This window comes from Arvicola amphibius, chromosome 5 (assembly GCF_903992535.2).
Source record: "Arvicola amphibius chromosome 5, mArvAmp1.2, whole genome shotgun sequence".
Taxonomy (NCBI): domain Eukaryota; kingdom Metazoa; phylum Chordata; class Mammalia; order Rodentia; family Cricetidae; genus Arvicola; species Arvicola amphibius.
In genome coordinates this window covers 134,995,610-135,015,050 of record NC_052051.1, presented here as the reverse complement: position 1 = coordinate 135,015,050, position 19,441 = coordinate 134,995,610, and the positions used below count along the sequence as shown (strand labels likewise).

General features: G+C 42.1%; 1 protein-coding gene across 5 annotated transcripts in view; it reads left to right on the top strand.

Annotated features, from left to right (window-relative positions):
- Smim3 (small integral membrane protein 3) overlaps nt 1-19,441 on the top strand; it is a 60,886-nt gene that overhangs the window by 19,727 nt on the left and 21,718 nt on the right. The window contains exon 2 of one of the 5 annotated variants that reach the window (XM_038330273.1): nt 1,702-1,951. The exons of 2 other annotated variants lie outside the window; for them this stretch is intronic. The gene's annotated coding sequence lies outside the window, so the exon portion shown is untranslated. Of the gene's footprint in view, nt 1-1,701; nt 1,952-9,374; nt 9,857-19,441 lie in introns of those variants that run through there. 2 more of the 5 variants (XM_038330275.1, XM_038330272.1) reach the window with 2 other exon arrangements.

The window sequence follows — 19,441 nt, the reverse complement described above, 5'->3', positions numbered from 1 at the left end:
CAGGGTTTCAATTTAGTGAAAATTCAGGTAGAGAAGAATTGTACATAGTATACAGATCTACTTCAGGGCTGTTATTCATATGTACTATGTCCACCTGTAAATAATATTTTCTAGCTATGCACTCTTTTTTCTTCTTTTTTTCTTTTTCCATTCAATTATTTACACTTCCTTCCCTCCTCCCAATCCCCTCCGGCTCCCCATACTCCCTCCTACCTCTCCCACCCTGCTTGAGAGAGGGCAGGGAACTCTGCCCTGTGGAAATTCCAAGGCCCTCCCCCCTACATGCAGGCCTAGGGAGCTGTGCATCCATATAGACTAGGGTTCCAAAAAGCCAGAACATGCCGTAAAAACAAGTCTCAGTGCCTTTATCAATGGCTTCTCAGTCAGCCCCTATTGTCTGCCACAATCAGAGAGTCCAGATGGATCACATGCTCATTCAGACCCGGTCCAGCTGGATTTGGTGAGCTCCCATTGGAACAGGTGCACTGCCTCAGTTCGTGGACCAACCCCTCGCGGTCCTGACTTCTTTGCTTGTCTTCTACCTCCTTCTGCCTTTCAACTGGACCTTGGGAGCTCAGTCCGTTCCTCTGATGAGGGTCTCTGTCTCTATCTCCATCTGTCACCGGACAAAGATTCTATGGTGATATTCGAGATAATCAGCAGCGTGATAGTGGGGCAAGGACCTTTCAGGCACCCTCTCCTCTGCTGTCCAAGGACCTAGTTGGGGACATCCCCATGGACACCTGGGATCCCCTCTAGAGCCAAGTCTCTTGCCAACCCTGTGGTTTCACTGACCTTCTTTTGTCCTATTACAACCCCCTAGATAGACATTAACATTCACATTTTACAGAAGGAAAAACTGAGGCTCACAGACATCAAGTATGTGTCTATGGCAGTGAGGTAAATGTGGAAGAAGCATTCAGAAATCACTTTTCGAAAATTCTGAATCACACCTTTGTTTTGTGTTTATTTAGAGATTTTTGACATTTGTGGAAAAATGGCCTGAGTTCAGAGCAATAGGAACATAACTCTTGGTGATTTTTGGTATCTGACAGAAATCATCTGTATCTTTACTGGAAAGAACAGACAAAAATCTACTTGTACTGCCCTCAGCTGTCTACAAGTTAGCAGCTAACTTTATGGGGCTGTAAATTGTCTGACTCTTAATTGATAGTAAATGGTAAATAGCAAAAGCTGTCTTTCTAGAGTCAGATGGTCTTTATGACATGCTTTAGTATGAGGTAGATGGGACAGCTGGTTATCCTCTGGTTTATTTCTGAATGTTTTCTCTTAATGGTATACTTCTATAATGACAAACTTCAAAAGTTATTTGTGAGCCAGGCCTGGTAGTACATGCTTGTAATCTGAACACTTGGGAGGTAGTAGTAGGTGGATCAAAGAGTTCAAGAACAGTCTTGGTCTCATAAGACCCTGTCCCAAATCTTTAAACATATGATCACAAAGGGCCATTGAGATGACGCAGGAGGGAAAGGCACCTGCTGCCAATTCTGACAACACAGTTCAATCCCCAGGACCCAGAGTAGGAGAGAACTGGTTGCTGAAAGTTGTCCTCTGTCCTACCTTTATGCCTTTTCATGCTTTCTCCTATATACAAAGCACAGGTGCATAGAATGCATTTTTAAAATATAACAACATTGAACCATACAATAGAAGTGATGAACCCCTTTCCATTACTTCCAGGTTAAATGGCCAAACTCAGAACTGAATAAAAGAGGAAAGAGGTATAAGAAAATCTGCTGGACACCAGTATTTCTCTGTTTCCTGGCTGTGGATGCAGCGTGACTAATTGCCTGTCCCTGCTGCCACAGCTTTGTGCCATGGTTCCCTCCAGGGCTGGATGGAAAGATATTGTTGGACTAGCTGGATCTTCAAGCAGTGAGCCCAAAGAAGCCCTTAGATTGCCAGGTATCTGGTCATAACAATAAGAAAAGTAAGCAAATCTTAAGTACTCACTTCTGTCTTTTGGAAAAACTGATATATCATAGTATTTTATATGAATCAGAGTTGAAGTTTATTGAGGGACATTTTAATATAGTTTTAATCAGAGGGATTAATAAGATGAAAGAGGGCTGAGGGAAAGAATGAAGCATATCCAAGGGTCACCTAGCATAGTAATTTTTCAAATGTTTAGTAGATTGGCCTGTGAAGTCATCTGGTCCTGGACTTTTTAAAAATTTAATTTTATGTTTATGTTTGTTTGTGTGTGCTTGAGTGCATATATTTGCACCAAGTGTGTGCAGGAAGGAGTCCAAGGTGGTCGGAAGAGGGATCTCCTGGAAATGGAGTTACCCATGGTTGTGGGCCACTATCTGGGTGCTGGGAACTGAACTCAGGTTCTTACAAAAGCAGTAATTGCTCTTAACCACTGTGGTGGCTATTCTTGGTTGTCAACTCTCCTCTGTTTGGAATTAGCTAAGACCCAGGAGACTGGGTACACCTGCAAGGGATTTTTCTTGGTTGAATTTTTTGGAGTGAGAAGACCCACCCTAAGCCTGGATCTTTTGAGGTGGCACAATCCTTAAATCTGGGCCACATCTTTTAGTAGCAGCCTATATAAAGGACATGGGAGAAAGAAGTGCTTGCCCTTTGCCTGCTTGCCTTCACTCTTGATGGCAAGTTCATCCTGCCCTGCCATTAGAGCATACTGATCGCCATTAAGTCTTGTATTACGTCTCTAAAAGTGAGTGGATTTCTCTTTTCTCTGGCTTCTCACCATCTGCTAATACTGCTGGCTCTTTAGCGAATGGACTTCACGACTGTCCGCTGGTGCCTGCTGGAACCTTATATAAACGGCAGGAAAGACACTGGAGTTATTTCCCTGGAGGTCTCTGTAGCCTTGCTTCCACATTAGAAGTGCAATTGTTCCTTAGGGATTAAGTGATAATACCCAATAAAGTGACATTTATTCAGGTATAAAAGTCTGTGGAGGCTTTGATTATAAAATAAATTTGCCCACTATATACTGATAGAGAGAACAGAATCTCATCTCTGAGTTTATTCAGGCAGCAATATATCCAGGAACTCAGTAAACTCATCAATTCTGAGTTTAGTGAGCATGGTTATTAAAATGTCAGATGCTCCCCTGCAATCTGCTTTGTGTACTACTCACCTACACACAGCAGGAGGTGCCCTGCTACCTCTAACGTATTTGGACCAAGGCTGAAGAGGCTGTCAAGAAGCTGTAGTTCAGGTTCAGGAAGATTGCAGTCCTGGACCTGTCTGTGGAAGTTTGGCAGGGCAAGTTTCCCACCAAAGAAACTTTTGTGAGTTTGTTTCTTACAAGTCAACTTGACATGAACCTAGACATATCTTGGAAGAGGGACTTTTAATTAAGAAAATGCATCCTCCAGATTGGTCTGTAGACAAGTCTGTGCGGGGTATTGTCTAGTTCAATGATTGATGTGTTAGAGCCCAGCTTACTGTAGAAGGTGCCAGCCTTGAGCAAGTGCTCCTAGGTTGTCTAAATAAGCAAACTGAACAAGCCATGGAGAGAAGCCAGTAAACAGCGTTCCTTCATGTCTTCTGCTTTAGTTTCTGCCTCTAGGCTCCTGCACTGCTTGAGTTCCTGCCATTGCTTGCCTGAATGATGGACTGTGGCTGGGACATGGAAGCCAAATAAACCCTTACCTCTCAAAGGTGCTTTCGGTCATGGTGTTTACCATAGCAACAGAAAAGTAATGAAGACTCTGGGTGAGGCCCTGCTCAGGGGAGGCCTGTTGAGAAGCCCTCTAGATAACTGCTGATGGCCAGAGTATTGAAGGGAAGAAAAAGGCATCTTGGAACCTCAGTGTCTGGTTTTTCTTTGTAAGAAACAAGGCCAGGGACATCGTCATGGACAGTTCAATTTGTGGAATGTGATTATTGACTCATACAATCCAATAATAGAAAGCACCTCCCTAAAGCTTATCACAGTAAATGGACCAAGACTTTCATCTTTAACTTGCAGACCCAGCTGGGCAGGATGAGCCCATTTTCCTCAGACATACTCCATAGCTATTGATCAATATATGTCTGCGGATTGTTATATTGACCCAAAGTTTTGAAGTTGTTAATGTTACCTTTCATAAATTGTTGGATGTAGTGGGGAAAGTGCAATAAATTTTCTTAAGACTTGTGTATGGAAAGGGTGATCAGTTATGAAGAAGGGAAAACTTTGGCAGAATCTAGAAATGCTGCTTTTTTTGAGTCCTCTGCTAAAAAATCCAAAAAAAGGCAGCTGTTGATGTGTTTAAAGGGGGACTGCAGGAGCCCAGTGTTTGTGTGATACTTCTGTATGGGTGCTAGTGCAGGAGCCCAGTGTTTGTGTGATGCTTCTGTAAGGGTGCTAGTGGAAGTGGAAAGGATGGATACACAGCCCCGTGGGGAAAGTCTTCATGCTGCTGAACTCAAGGATGTGACACTAAATTCCACCTGGAGAGCAAACTCTGCTCAGCCTCGAAAGTAACTGTGTCTCTTTTCCCTCTTCAGATCTGAGTGATGGCACCTGGGTCAGAGCCTCCTCCCTTTCAGATTAGGTTAATGTCCAACTCTGTCCAAATGGGTTTACTTGAATTTTCAAATTTTATTTCATTAAAAATTTAATTTTTACTTATCGTTATTGTGTGTGTGTGTGTGTGTGAGAGAGAGAGAGAGAGAGAGAGAGAGAGAGACAGAGACAGAGACAGAGACAGAGAGACAGAGAGTCTTGGTACACGTGTGACTTGACATTGTGCAGAGGTCAGAGGACAAATTTTGGGAGTTGATTCTTTCCTTCCCCTCTGGAATCCTGTGACCCAGCGCAGGTCATCAGATTTGTGAAGCAAGAACCTTTACCTGCTAAGCCATTTCACCAGCCCTATTTTCAGATTTTAAAAGAATCATATCTTAAATTTGTATATTTAGTATCTTGACCAAGAATGTTATCAGTATAGATTTTCAGTGTCATTTCTTATTTAAAATAAGGCAGTGTCAAGACGATGCATATTTTATACTACCGTTAGCCAAGCTCCAACACGTCAGTGTTTATTTCATTGTATCAAATGTATAGTTATACAGGAAGTAGCTAAAAACCTCAAAATGTCTCATTTTTTCAAATTAGTATTCAGTTTGAATACTCATAACTAGTTAAAGTGTATGAAAAAGAACAGTACCTTATGTACATGGAAAAGCATTTCAAAACAAATCTAGCAGTATTCCAAAACAGCTATCATTTGATTTCTCTCATTGGCTTACCAGGCATATGTGATTTATGCTTTCTTCATATATTAGCGGTGTGCTTCTGACTTAGCAATCCTGATGTAGTCCTGTGTTTTAGTTCATGGATGTCTGCTTTTGACCACAATACTGAGAAACTTAACTCTTAAGTCTATTCCAGTGAAAAGTGCTACCAAGACCCTGAGGTTGTTTTCCCCGTTGAAGACTATTTAGCATGTAGCTTTGATGTTCAGGATAGTAGGGGAAGCGACTGAAAGCCATCTGGTTTGACCAAACTAAAAGTTCGATAGTTTATGTCAAGAGACAACTATATTAGACAAAAGAGGATGACATTCTCTATTGGGTTGTAGAATTTGACAGTGTTTGCTTAAGGACAAGAACATACTACAGAGTTGAGGACAATGATAACTTCAAAGAGTAACATAGGGGCCAGGATATGTAGCTTAGTAATAGAGTACTTGCCTAGCATGTGTGAGGTTCTGTGGGCTCATTCAGTCTCTACTACATACACATACACAAAAGTAACATAGGGAGAGCAAATTTACTTCTTTAGTTGGATGGATTATACCATCTCATGTGATTAATACATAATGTCATTCTGGGATTATTAAGCTAATAAATGAATATTAATATATATCAAACATACGTGATAAATTTCAGCATTGCTCCTGCTTGTGAGTTATATAGCATATGGTAGAAATACCAAGTACTTAATTGCATTTTTTTTATTCTTTTGGCTTTTTGCTCTTTGGGGGACCTACTACCCAGCTCCCAAATAAATATATACACGGAGACTTATTCTTACTTATGAATGCCTGGCCTTAGCTTGGCTTGTTTCTAGCCAGTTTTTCTTAACTTAAATTATCTCATTTATCTTTTTCCTCTGAGCTTTTATCTTTCTCTTTTTCTGCATAGCTTTCTTTACTTCTTACTCCATGGCTTACTGTGTAACTGGGTGGCTGGCCCCTGGAGTTCTCCTCTCCTTTTCTTGCTCCTTGGTCTTTCTTTTCCCAGATTTCTCCTTCTGTTGATTTTCTCTGCCTGCCAGCTCTGCCTGTTCTTTCTCTTGCCTCACTATTGGCTTTTCGGTTCTTAATTAGCCCAATCAGGTGTTTTCGACAGGCAAAGTAACACAGCTTCGCAGAGTTAAACAAATGCAACATAAAAGAATGCAATACATCTTTGTATTATTAAACAGATTTTACACAGCATAAATAAATGTAACACATCTTAAATTAATATTCCACAACACTTAGTAATTTATTCATCCAGGAAGGAAGCTGCAAAGATAGCTGGCATATAAAAACACATTCACAATTATGTCTTTCTAAATTCTGCAACTGATCTTGGGCATTGAGGGTTTTTTATTTTTTTTGTAGTATTTGGGTTGAATCCAGGGCAACATGCATGCTAGACAAGTGCTCTGCCACCGAGCAACACCTTTACCCAGGAGCTGATCTTGGGAAAGCAGCATAGAATAGTTTTCAGAAGAGAATAGTCACCACTGCGAGACAGAAGCATGAATGCCTGGGAACAAAGAATGGCTGCAGCTACAGAAACTGTTAATAGGACTAATGACACCCTATTGTTAGACTGAAATGTGACTGAAGCGGTAATTATAAGAGCATCAATTATTTCTGAAATGAGGGACCTGGGCTGCTGTTTCTGATGTTTGTTTTAAATAGTCAAAGGCCTGACAAAGTCAGCAGAAAGAGCACAAACTTACTCCTATTTGACTGGATTGTGTGGAGTGTAAAGAACAGTCTTTACTGTCTCTTGTTAATAGCAAGGTGAACAGCACAGGATCTCTTTCTCTCTCTTTCTGTATTCCTTTGATTTTTTAGTTTTTAGGGATGAACTCAATAGCCCAGCTTGGTACCCAGCTCTTGGCACTCCTCCTGCTTCAACCACATGAGCACTATGTTATAGGACATGCATTGCCATATCAAGTTTGTCATTTTAATACAGAGAAAAAACATCCTTCTCTTACATTAATATAGCAATTGACAATAAAGAATTCACTTCCTTTAAAGTTTTTAGTTTTTAGTTTTTTTTTTCTTTTTGAGACATGGTCTTTGTTTGTGTTTTTGACTGTATAGATCAGACTGGCCTTGAACTCACAGAAATCTTCCTAACTCTGTTGGCATTAAAGGTGTGCACCTCTAGGTCCAACTAAAGATCTTAAAAGCTAATTAGTAGAAACAGAATTTTCTTTTTCTCAAGCTTCTACAAGTCACTCATTCAGTTTTTGTCTTTTACTTATCATTCACATTATGACATATTCATATACAAAATTACTGATGGTTTAATTGATAAATCAAACTATACTCATCACATATACAAATACAATATTTATGTTTCCATTCTTAGTTTGGCTCACTAATTCATATAAAGCACAAAACCAGTGAGTGTCTCTAGCTCTTGTTTCCTCACAGAGCTAACTCTGGGCAAGCAATGAGTATGGAATATGGAAACATTTAGTTGGCTAGCAAAAGTTAAAAACAACTGTACAACTATAATAAAACTTCCTATGGTGACATGTTCCTTCTGCATTTTATAAGGTGGTAAATAGAACAGATACATAGAAAAAAAGCTTAAAGATTTGTCAAGCATACAAAAACAGTATACAAAGATGTGTGTGTGTGCATGTGCTTTGCTTGTTGAACAATGTTTTTGTATTTTAGTTTCCTAAGAAATAAATGAATGGGATGTTATCAGTTTGTGAAACCACAAAGATGATAAAACAAGATGATGTGACAGCAGCATTCCGCCGTGGAGATTGCATTTGATCTGTTTCTTAGCAAGATGTATGCAAAGAGTTTATCTTCTTTATGTCTAGAGTGTTGAGATAGTCAAGTCTTAAGTAAAGAGATACATGAATAGATTCTTTATTCATATCTGTATCAGACAGGATAGATGGGTAGTTCTTATTTTATTACTTTACAAGTGGAGAAAGCAAGCAAGACATTTAATATCCTTTAGCTACAGAGTGACATACTCAGAAATCGAGTTTTCTAATTTCCAAACAAACATACCTTGTTATCCCCACAATGGAGTATTCGTGTGTGTATGTGAAAGGGTGCAGTGTTATTTAGAGCAGTTATTTAACTGTTATTCAAGAGCAGTTCAGATGGGCAACAGACATGCCATATGCCTCTGGTACAGAATTCAAGACTTTTTCTTTTTTAACCCTCTGTTTGGGTCTCAGGACAAATAAATATTAAAGATTCAGATACTCTGCTAACCACCTGATTGCTGGCTCCAGCCCTGTCTCAAAGAGTGAAGCCAACAGTCATGGCAGGACACATTCAGTTACTAGTTGCCCACCTGAAGGATCACCCCATCCTGTTCCAGTAATAAGGGAACATTCTGTATTATGACTTCCTTTAGCACTTAGAATTGGACTGCACTCTTAGAATTTTCCTCCAGTTATTTTCCGTGCTTATCCGCTTCGTCCTCATGGTGCTGGCTCTAAAGCTTCTGGTAATGACTTGTTTCTGCTGACCTCATCTCTGAGTGGGAGGAAACAGTGTGTATGTGTGGGGAGATAAAAGGCAAGGCTTACACCAGATCAAATGTCAGCCTGGGCAAGTCAGCATGGCTGCTATATGCCTTAGAAAAGGGGAGAAACACAACTTTTTTAAGGTGCTAGTAGCCTCTGCCTGTGAGCCCCACTCCATAAGAGTTAGATGGAAGGAAATGCTATGCAATTAGACGAATGGAAATGCGACGTCTTTAATCCCGGGCAGAGGCCAGCTGGTATATACAGCAACAGAGGACAGTCAGTGTAGAGGAACCCTGTCTCACAAACAAATAAATTTAAAAAAAAAGATGAATGGAGGTCCCCCTTCATCCCATTGTAGAGTCGGGCAGGAGACTGCGGAGTTGGCACTGCGCTAGTGGAAAGTGGATCACTAACAAAGAGGGAGTGGCAGCCTCTCAGATCTGAATTCTAATGGGGTGTTGATCACCTTGGACTTTCATGTTATCACAAAATAAACAATACATGGAGGTGTGTTATGGCAGGCCACCAACTAGCTTCACACTGGACCTTTTAAGTCTGCCTTCACAAAGAGGGCTAGTGCTGTTATCCCAGTTTAACACAGAGGCAAGCAAAGATCTTACTTAAGATCTTTGTACAGGACATGGTACGGCCTGAATCCAAACATTGTTGGAAAGGATCTTGGGGACATGCTGTAGGCTCGCCCCTCTGTTTATCTCAGAGGGCGGAAGTCCTCCCCCTCCCCCGAACGAAGAGACTTGTTGAAGGCTACAGGTTGAGAGTACTGATCCGGGGGAGCCGCACATTTCTTGAGTCTGTCCGGGTTCATTTCTTCACAGCAGTCCTGGGGAGGCTGGGAGGAGCAGAGCACGCTTTGCGCTGAGGCTGGGGGCTCAGTCTTTCCGGGGCGGTCCCTAGCGGCTGTGCATTCCAGATTCATCCGTGTGCGGCGCGCGGGGCTCTCAGAGCTCAGCACGCATCCCTGCCGCTCCTGCGCGCTCCCGGACTCGGAGCCGGAGCCCGTTCCCAACGCTAGCAGGGCTGAGGTTCCAGAGCTGGGGTAGCTTGAAGCTGCTCGGGACCCGGAAAAGCACCGGTTGCTGCTATAAAGTCTAAACGCGGATCGGGATCGGATCGAGGGTGAGTGAAACCGAAGGGCGTCTTTTGTTGTGGGGCTCCAGCTGAGCGGGGCTGTCCCGATTGGAGACTACCCTACTAGCCCTTACCCCTTGCCGTCTCCTGCCTTGCTACTTTGGAGTTTTCTTTTTCCCATCCTTGTCTTTTACCTCAACTGTCAGCCACTTAAGTTCTAGCCACCTTCTGCCCACAGTCTTGGGCCTCTCAGCAGGCCGTGGTGAACCCCCGCTCACTCGCAGATGGGCTTCTCTACTATTTCTCTACTTCTGCCTTTCCGTTCTCCCTCAGACTTCGCGGCTCCTGCCCTCCGGGCTGGGTGTCCCAGCTCAGCTCCTGAACCCCGGTGCGCCCGAGCACAGCGCAGGGGTTGGGCATCCACAGAAACAACAGGTCATCAGAGTCCGGAATATCTGGAGCCGGCAGTTTGTCCTGAAGACTGCTGGCTTCTAACCTAGGTGCTGCCTCCAGTTACTTCATCATCGTCTCAATGAACTGTTTAGTCACAGTGGAATGGGGAAAATATCCTTTCAGACTAGAAATGGAAACACCGTGGAAGCATCCACTTCTCCAGGTTATTTGTTGTTAGAACTTAGTTTCTGCCTTACTGGTTCCTTTGGACCCCTCAGCCCCTCTTCAGTTCTTTGTAGGGACAGCCCATCTGTCCTCGTTTCTGAGGCGTGCCCAGGACCTGGCACAGGGTCTGGTAGATAGTAGGTGCTCCGGATAGTTCACCGAGTAAAGGATGGAAGGTGAACCATCAAAATCTGTGCAAATGTCAGGGAGTTTTCTGATCCAGCAGTCTGGATGGGCTTTTATGTAGCCGTCCCCCCCCCCTTTTTTTTTCGTGACTAGCAGAACCCTGTGGCTGGCAGTTCTCTGGTCTGTGGGCAGACAGTGAATACCAAATTACTCAAAGCCCAGGGCTGTTATGGTAGAGCTGCTGTTATTCACCAGTGAAAGATCACCAGAGCATCCGAGCATCCGCTGTGATCTGCTGTGCCATTCAGGAGAGAAATCGTCTGGGGGAGAGCAAGGCCTCCCAGAGTGGAATGGGAAGAACATTTCTGGGGAGTAGGAGATCTCAGAGCTGCCATGACTGGGGCATTTCCCTTCTCTGTACCCAGTCTTCCTCATATGTAAAATAAGGAAGTAGAGTGGGACAGACGCCTATTTGTCTGTGGTAACCATAGCGTGTGTTCTTTGGGTTGTGCAAGACACTCACCACTGTCTGAATGCACACAAGAAAGCCCAGCTGAGTTTTAGGCCATTACAGACTTCTGTGGTGAGAACTGAAAAAGCCACAAGTGTTTCTCTGTTGCAGCCACCCTGGGGTTGTGAGTCACCCATAGGGTGACAAGTCAAGCTATCTGGAGTTCCTGAAGCTGACCCCTAAGAACCTCAGAACCCTAGGCTCTGTTGTACAGAAAGTCTGGGGATTCCCCCTCCTTCCTGTGGTGTAGCTGGAGAACTCTGTGAAAAGCTGTGGCAAGGTGTCCGAGACACGAACCGAAGTGCAAACTCTGTGGCTGGGTCAGATGCTGGTCCCTAGTGGGGGACATGACAAGGTGATGAGGGGCCAAGGCAACCTCAGCTGCTTTCCCAACTGTGCTCTGATCTTGTCTTAAAACATGCTTCTGTTTCTTCCTTATGGATTAAAACATACAAATGAATCGGATATCTCCAAAGAAACAGGATCTTTGCTTTGCCTGGCCTTACACTGGGTTTGCTTCTATCACATTATAAAGATAGACACCAGTGCACTCCCCATTCCCGTGGTTTATAGGAGTGTGGTGGTTTGAAGAGAATGGCCACCGTAGGCTCATATATTTGAATACTTAGTCACCAGGGAGTTGAACAGTTTGCAAAGGATTAGAAGGATTAAGATGATTGGAGTAGGTGTGGCCTTGTTGGAGGAAGTGTGTCACTGGGAGTGGGCTTTGAGGTTGCAAAAGACACTCCTCCAGCTGCCTGTGGATTAGAATATAAAGCTCTCAGCATGCCTGCCTGCTTCCCACCGTGGTGACTATGGACTAATCCTCTGAAACTGTAAGCCAGCCCCCAATTAAAAGGTTTCTTTCTTTCTTTCTTTCCTTCCTTCCTTCCTTCCTTCCTTCCTTCCTTCCTTCCTTCCTTCCTTCCTTCCTTTTTTATAAGAGTTGCCTTGGTCATGGTGTCTCTTCCCAACAATAGAACAGTGACTAAGACAAGGATAGATGCTGGCATCACTGCACCTTGTGATACCCCAGCCCCGCATCCTGGCCACATGTTCTGAATGATAATTCTACTTGATGTTGATTGGTGCTTCCTGTGATACAGGCATAATTCTGAGCGTTTACACGCACTGTTTCATCTAGTCTCTACTCTAATCCTATTAGGGAAGGACTGTCATTTCTTCCACTTAATAAGTGAGCGAACTGAGCTCTGGAGAAAATAACTCATCCATGGTCACACAGGAAGTCAGTGGCAGGGTACAGTCTGGCTTCAGTATATAGCCTTCAAACTTCTCCAAATCCTGCAGAAATGGGATCAAATCTTGTATAAGCTGCAGGATGACATGGGAGAGATTAAGTGAGACTTCATCAGCCACTATGCTTGTGGATCATCAGGGACCCCCAGATCCCTTAAAGTACTTTTTAAAGGTAGAAGGTGATCCTCAAGAAGGACCAGGATGTTAAAGGCTAAGTGCAAGGTAGCCAAGAGATGGGGCGGGGGGGGGGGAGCAGATCAGAATTAGAACTGCCTGCACATTAGATACTGGCAAGCCTGATTCAAACTGTATGCTTACAATTTTTGTTGTATATAGATATAGCTTCATTATCCATTGATTTGGATTCTGATTGCCTGACTGGATATGACTTGCTGGTGACCCGTTATAAATGGATTAGCAGAGGGAGGGGGAGAGAGGAAAGAAGTAAACTCCATACTTCCTGAATTAGTTTGAATCAATAATGACAAGGGCCTGGTAGGTGTTGCTACTCGTGATGCCTGCCCCAGGCAGACATTGCTAACAGCATGTTGTACTTCTCCTTCTCAGGTCCCCAAAACCTTAACTCAGTGGTGGGACTTCCTTTTTGTCCTAGACTTCATTTAATTGCTCTGAGGTGCGGCTAGGGATGTTGGAAGTGACAGAACAAAAGCCCGGTCTGTCTGTCACCTTCGGAAATAAGCACGGGACTTCTGAAATGATCACCCTTTGTTTCTTTAATTTTATTTTTAACATTTAAAAATTGCGGAAAGTTTTACATTGGGTTAGATAAAGCTATTTTTATGCAAGTGTGTATTCTCTCCCACACTCACTATCCTGTCCTTACACACGCCCCCCTCCCCCCGCCGTTTCCTTTGCTGCCTTAGGTAGCTTCGCTTCTGCTTTCATAGCGTCTGTGCACGTGTAATGTATAGAGTCTAGTATCCACACAGGAGAGAAAACATGCAATTTTGTCTTTAAAATACTTAACTTTTTTATTTATATATGTGTCTTTGTGCCCTTATATGTGGGTACCTTGGAGCTGGAGTTATAGGTGGTTTTGAGCAGCCTGATGTGGGTGCTGGGAACTGAACTCAGGTTCCCTGCAAGAACAGCATAACAACAACAAAACCCCAACAGAACCCAAATTCTCCAAACCCAATTTATCAGACTTCAATTTGGCAGCTTTGATACTTTTATTCTGGGAGAGCACCACAGATCAGCATCTGGCATAAGAGTAAAATCAGACATTGTGGAGTTGCTGTTCTCGAGGCTGGAGTGTAGAAATGTTTCCTTCTTTGAGTTGTTGGCAGAATTCATTCCCTTTGGTTGTGGGCCCAAGGTTACTATTTTCTTTTGGGCTGTAAACAGAGGGCCACCTTCTGCTCCTGACCTGTGCTGTAGTCTTTGGCTATCAGCTGCCTTTCTCATTCAAATCAGCAATGAATCAATCCTTCCCACAGCCTTTTAACTCAGTAGTTCCCAACCTGTGGGTTGCAAACCCAGGATGACTGACCCTTTCACAGTGGTCATTGGAAATAACAAATATTTACATTACAATTCATAACAGTAGCAAAAATACAGTTATGAAGTAACAATGAAAATGATTTTATGGTTAGGGGTCACCACAACATGAACTGTATTGAAGGGTCACAGCATTAGGGAGGCTGAGAACCACCCCTTCTTTAACCCTTCCACTTGAGTTTTAGAGGTTCCTGTGGTGGGCTAGATCTAGCTGAATATTCCAGGGTGCTCTCCCTGTAGAAGTACCCTTAACATGAACCACATCTGAAAAACTTTTTAACCTGTGTTCTCTTGGTCTTACCCTGTGAGTCACGATTCCTTTCCAAGGGGACCAAGACATGGATATCTTTTGGGGCCATTTTTCTGCAGGCCACACATGTGAAGCAATCTTTGGGAGAATGGCTTGTTTACTATTATGGGGAGGCAGAGGCTTAGCACCTTCATTCTGTGCTCTGTGGCTGTCTGAGAGTCCCTGCATCTGTGGGAAATCTCCTTTGTCAGCTAGCACACAGTATCCAAGCCACTGGTGAGTAATGATGGATGGTACTGCCTTAAACAGGATGCTGTGGATTTGGCCTGTGTTTTCTCTTCTGCTGGCTTGCTGCTGGTTTCTGAAATTGTGTGATTGGCCAGTCAGACGCCGTCTACATGCAGTCTCAAAGGGCTCTGGCTACTTTTCTGATGTCTGAAATAAATAGCTTGTGTTTTTCCATTTTCTAGCCACAGAGGAACAGAAACTCAAGCAATGAACAAGTCTGTATCCATTAGGAATTTTGAAGAAGTAAGATCAGTCAGGGTGAGATGAGAACAGAGTGCCCCTTCAGTATCTTGGGACATTAGAGAAAGGTTTCTGATTTAATTCATATCACATTTTTGATATTTTGTCTGCTGTGTTCATTTCTTCTTTTGGCCCATTTATTTGGAATATATTTCCCTTGTGAAATGATTATGCCAGGCTGGCAAATGTTTGAGGCTGTTATACAATGGGAAGGGAGCTGGCATTTCTAAGACTTAATGGGTGGCTGGAATTCCTCATGCTGGACATGGCATCAGGAACTCCTCTTCTTTGACCAGCCTCCCTGTTCTTTTCTGAGAGCAGAGAAAGGCTCACACCATGGGTACCCTCCAGTCGTACCTACCTACTGTTACAAATGGAATTAAACTGGAATTTATGCTCATCAGTCTAAGCATGTCAACAAGAGGAAATCCTACAGGACTTGATTCTAAAAGACCAATCCTGTGTTGGGTACAAGGTGAACTGGGAGAGAAAGGAGCCCCCTGTAATCCTTAAATTCACAGAGCCCAGAAAATGGTGAAATCAGAGGCTGAATTTTATTCTGGAGACAGTCCAACTTTGATGGTTATTGAGACTTCTGCAGGAGTCAGGGTTCTTTCTCGACCCTTCTGCTAATTCCATGGATTGGGGCCAAATGTGACATGTCCAGCATTCTCATTCTGTTCTCTCTTCTGTCTTCCATTATTGGTACTGTGATGTGCTGGGTCCTGTGGTAGACATTGAAGATGAGGCAATAGACAAAACTCAGGGCTTCTATTCTCACAGGCTTTCATTTGAGGGGATCAAAGGAATAACTCTTTTAGCCTGTTAGGTATAAAAGTCAATAAAAAAATCAGTAAATGCTAAACAAGCTTATTTTAGATTGTGAAACATCTGTAGATCAGTTGGTAGAGGGCCTGTCTACCATACACCAACCCCTGGTTCAGTCCCCATGTACTGGCTGGTTTTGTGTGTCAATGTCACAAGCTAGAGTCATCAGAGAGGATGGAGCCTCAGCCGAGGAAATGCCTTCATGAGGTCCAGCTGTAAGGCATTTTCTCAATTAGTGATCAACAGGAGAGGACTCAGCCCATTGTGGGTGGCATTATCTGGGCTAGTGGTCCTGGTTTCTATAAGAAAGCAGGCTGAGGAAGTCAGGGGAAGCAAGCCAGTAAGTAACATCCCTCCATGACTTCTGCATTGGCTCGTGCCTCTAAGATCCTGCCCTTCTTGAGTTCTTGTCCTGACTTTCTTCAATGGTGAATAGCAATGTGGGCATGTAAGCCCTCCCCAACTTGCTTTGTGGTCATGGTGTTTTGTTGCAGCTATAGAAGCCCTAAGATACCCTAGTAACACATAAACTAGGTTTAGTGGCACTTGCCTGTAATCCTAGCACTAAGGAGGCGGAGGCAGAAGGATGACCTTGAAAAAGGCCAGTGAGTTTAAGACCAGGCTATGTGAGACCCTGTCTCACAAAAACAACACAAGGCTTCTGGGATGGTTTGTTGATTAAGTGAGCTTGTTGGGCATGCCTTGCAGTCTGAGTTCAGTTCCTGGAACCTGCATAAGTTGGAAGGAGAGAACAGACTCCACCAAGTTTTTCTGTGATCTCCATGTGATCACCAAGGCACACGAAACAACCAGCCAACCAAACAGCCTCTCCAGAAGTTGTGTGAAGAAAATAAAACATGATGAGGTAGAAGAAGAATGGCCGGTGGATGTAAGTGGTATTTTAATAAAGTAAGTCTAGAAAAAACTCCAGGGCATTTCCATAGAAACCAGGATCGAGCATTCTAAGAAGAGAGGAATGAGACCTGCAAGTGGGTTAAGTTGGTGGGTCTCAGGCATTTGGTGCTTTAGGCTGAAGGCAGTGGTGGTAAACCTCCTGGTAGCTGGGTTGCTTTCTCCATTTTAGATACTGCATTCTTCCATGATAATCTCAACTTCGATAGAGGATAGAGCCTTAGAGGTCTTGTAGAAGGTATGATCTGTCGCCCCAGAATAAAGGGTTGGGAAAAAAATTTTCCAATCAAATGGACCTAAGAAACAAGCTGGTGTAGCTATCCTAATATCTAACAAAATAGACTTTAAACTAAAATCAATCAAAAGAGACAAAGAAGGACATTTCATATTAGTCACAGGAAGAATCCATCAAGAGGAAATCTTAATACTGATCATCTATGCCCCAAATACAAGGGTACCCTTATATGTAAAAGAAGCATTTCTAAAGCTTAATTCATACATTAAACCCCACACACTAATAGTGGGTGACTTCAACACTCCACTCTCACCACTGGACAGGTCAGTCAGACAAAAAAATGAACAGAGAAATAAGGGAACTAATAGATGTTATGACTCAAATGGGCTTAACAGACATCTATAAACTATTCCATCCAAACAGAAAAGAATATACCTTCTTCTCAGCACCTCATGGAACCTTCTCAAAAGTTGACCACATACTCAGTAACAAAACAAACCTCAACAGATACAAAAAAATTGAAATAACCCCATGTACCTTATCAGATCACCGTGGCTTAAAACTAGAATTCAACAGCAATACAAATCCAGAAAGCCCACAAATATATGGAAATTAAACAATGCTCAGCTGAATCATCAATGGGTCAAGGAAAAAATAAAGGGAGAAATGAAAGACTTCCTAAAATTCAATGAAAATGACCATACAACATACCCTAATTTATTGGACACAATAAAAGCTGTATTAAGGGGAAAGTTCATAGCAATAAATGCCTACATAAAGAAGCTGGAAAAATCCCACACTAGTAAATTAACAGAACATTTGAAAACTTTAGAACAAAAAGAAGCAAACTCACCCAAGACAACTAGATGGCAGGAAATAATCAAATTGTGAGCTGAAATTAACAAAATAGAAACAAAGAAAACAACACAAAGGATCAATGAGACAAAGAGTTGGTTCTTTGAGAAAGTCAACAAAATAGACAAACCTTTATCCAAACTAACCAAAAGGCAGAGAGAATATCTAAATTAACAAAATCAAAAATGAAAAGGGGGACATAACAACAGACATGGAGGAAATACAGAGAATCATTAGGTCATATTTCAAAAACCTGTACTCCACAAAATTGGAAAACTTAAAGGAAATGATCAACTTTCTGGATAAATATCACTTACCATAATTAAATCAAGACCAGATAAGCAAATTAAACAGACCTATAACTGCTGAAAAAATAGAAACAGTCATCGAAAGTCTCCCAACCAAAAAAATCCCAGGACCAGATGGTTTTAGCACAGAATTCTACAAAATTTTCAGAGAACTAATATCAATACTTCTCAAATTGTTCCACACAATAGAAACAGAAGGAACACTGCCAAACTCTTTTTATGAGGCTACAATTATCCTGATACCCAAACCACATAAAGACATTACTAAGAAAGAGAATTGCAGACCAATCTCACTCAAGAACATTGATGTAAAAATACTAAATAAAATACTGGCAAATCGAATCCAAGAACACATCACTATCATCATCTACCATGATCAAGTCGGCTTCATCCCAGAGATTCAGGGATGGTTCAACATATGAAAATCTGTCAACATAATCTACCATATAAATAAACTGAATAATAAAAAACACATAATCATCTCATTAGATGCTGCAAAAGCTTTCGACAAAATACAACATCCCTTGATGATAAAGGTCTTGGCGAGAGCAGGGATACAAGGAACATACCTAAACATAATAAAGGCAATATACAGCAAGCCAACAGCCAACATCAAACTAAATGGAGAGAAACTCATAGTAATCCCACTGAAATCAGGAACAAGACAAGGCTGTCCACTCTCTCCATATCTATTCAATATAGTTCTTGAGGTCCTAGCTAGGGCAATAAGACAACAAAAGGAGATCAAGGGGATACAAATCAGAAAAGAAGTCAAATTCTCACCATTTGCTGATGATTTGATAGTTTACATAAGCGACTCCAAAAATTCTACCAAGGAACTTCATAAACAACTCATAAACACTTTCAGTAATGTAGCAGGATACAATATTAAATAAAAAAAAATTAGAAGCCCTCCTGTACACAGATGATAAATGGGCTGGGAAAGAAATCAGAGAAACATCACCTTTCACAGTAGCCACAAATAGCATAGAATTTCTTGGAGTAACTCTAACCAAACAAGAGGAAGACTTGTGTGACAAGAACTTTAAATCTTTGAAGAAAGAAATTAAAAGAAGACACCAGAAAGTGGAAAGATCTCCCATGCTCTTGGATAAGTAGAATTAACATAATAAAAATGGCAATTTAACCAAAAGCAATCTACAGATTCAATGCAATGTCCATCAAAATCCCAGCAAAATTCTTCAAAGACCTTGAAAGAACAATACTCAGCTTCATATGGAAAAGCAAAAAACCCAGGATAGCCAAAAAAAAAAAAAAATCCTGTACAATAAAAGAATTTCTGGAGGCATCACAATCCCTGACTTCAAACTCTACTACAGAGCTACAGTACCGAAAACAGCCTGGTATTGGCATAAAAGCAGATAGGAGGACCAATGGACCGAATAGAAGACCCGGATATCAATCCACACACTTTTGAACACCTGATTTTTGACAAAGAAGCAAAAAATATCAAATGGAAAAAAGAAAGCATATTTAACAAGTGGTGCTGGTATAACTGGATGTCAACATGTAGAAGAATGAAAATAGACCCCTATCTATCACCATGCACAAAACTCAAGTCCAAATGGATCAAAGACCTCAACATAAAGCCAGCCACACTGAACCTCATAGAAGAGAAAGTGGGAAGTACACTTGAACGCATTGGTACAGGAGACCACTCCCT